The sequence below is a fragment of the Bactrocera neohumeralis genome, unplaced genomic scaffold (assembly GCF_024586455.1).
Source record: "Bactrocera neohumeralis isolate Rockhampton unplaced genomic scaffold, APGP_CSIRO_Bneo_wtdbg2-racon-allhic-juicebox.fasta_v2 ctg4778, whole genome shotgun sequence".
NCBI lineage: Eukaryota > Metazoa > Arthropoda > Insecta > Diptera > Tephritidae > Bactrocera > Bactrocera neohumeralis.
In genome coordinates this window covers 8,052-8,875 of record NW_026091767.1, presented here as the reverse complement: position 1 = coordinate 8,875, position 824 = coordinate 8,052, and the positions used below count along the sequence as shown (strand labels likewise).

Here is an 824-nt window from a genome sequence, read left to right as displayed (position 1 = left end):
TCAATTCCGTTGGGATTCGAACCCACGTACCTCCTACGTGCTCATCGCAACTTTTGAAACGCTTACCACCTAGACCACCATTGGTACTTGAATTGCATTCTCCTAATTATGGTTTGGTTATGCATGAAAGAAATATACAATGGATCGCCGATTGTTACCTCTTTCCTTGTTCATGCTGCGCATATATATGTTTATGTGCTTGTTCATTATTGAAGTTATACTGCTTTTTCTTTTCTTTGCCTTTCATTTCTGCGAATTCTCAACTATTTTATATGACCTTTTGTTGAAATACCCTGCGTTGGTCGTTGAAAAATTAAGGCTATACTTTACAGGATTATTTCTGTAGTTAGTCTTCATTTACATTTTTTTGGAAAACGACCCGCGATGACAAGGTATATCGTTTTATTTCTTCGAAAATCGTTCGCTTACAACGGATAAAACGACTTCTGTGTGGTGATTTTAATGAATAAATTCCTTTTGGTTGAAATGCTCTGCGTTGGCCGTTGAAAAATTAAGACTATACTTCTCAGGATCATTCATTCCTTTCAAGAAATTGATGACCTTTAGAAATATGCATATTTGCATTATTTCGTTGTCATTTTCATATTCGTAGCAATGGAATTTCTATGGCATAAGTAAAGTAATGGCCGCCGATTGTCACCCCTTGCCGCTGTAGCAGCTTCGAATACAAACATGTGTAAATATGTATGTATGTATACGTATGATCGTGAATACATATCGACGCAGATTTTTGCGTGAAGCACCAGAAAGTTGTGCAATTTATGATTTTTAGCTTTTGACATCGTCCCGAAAAGACGACTTGT

General features: G+C 36.7%; 1 pseudogene; it reads left to right on the top strand.

The window, feature by feature from the left end:
- The first annotated feature begins 315 nt into the window (after positions 1 to 315).
- On the top strand, positions 316 to 455 carry LOC126767218 (small nucleolar RNA U3; annotated as a pseudogene).
- Positions 456 to 824: the final 369 nt, after the last annotated feature.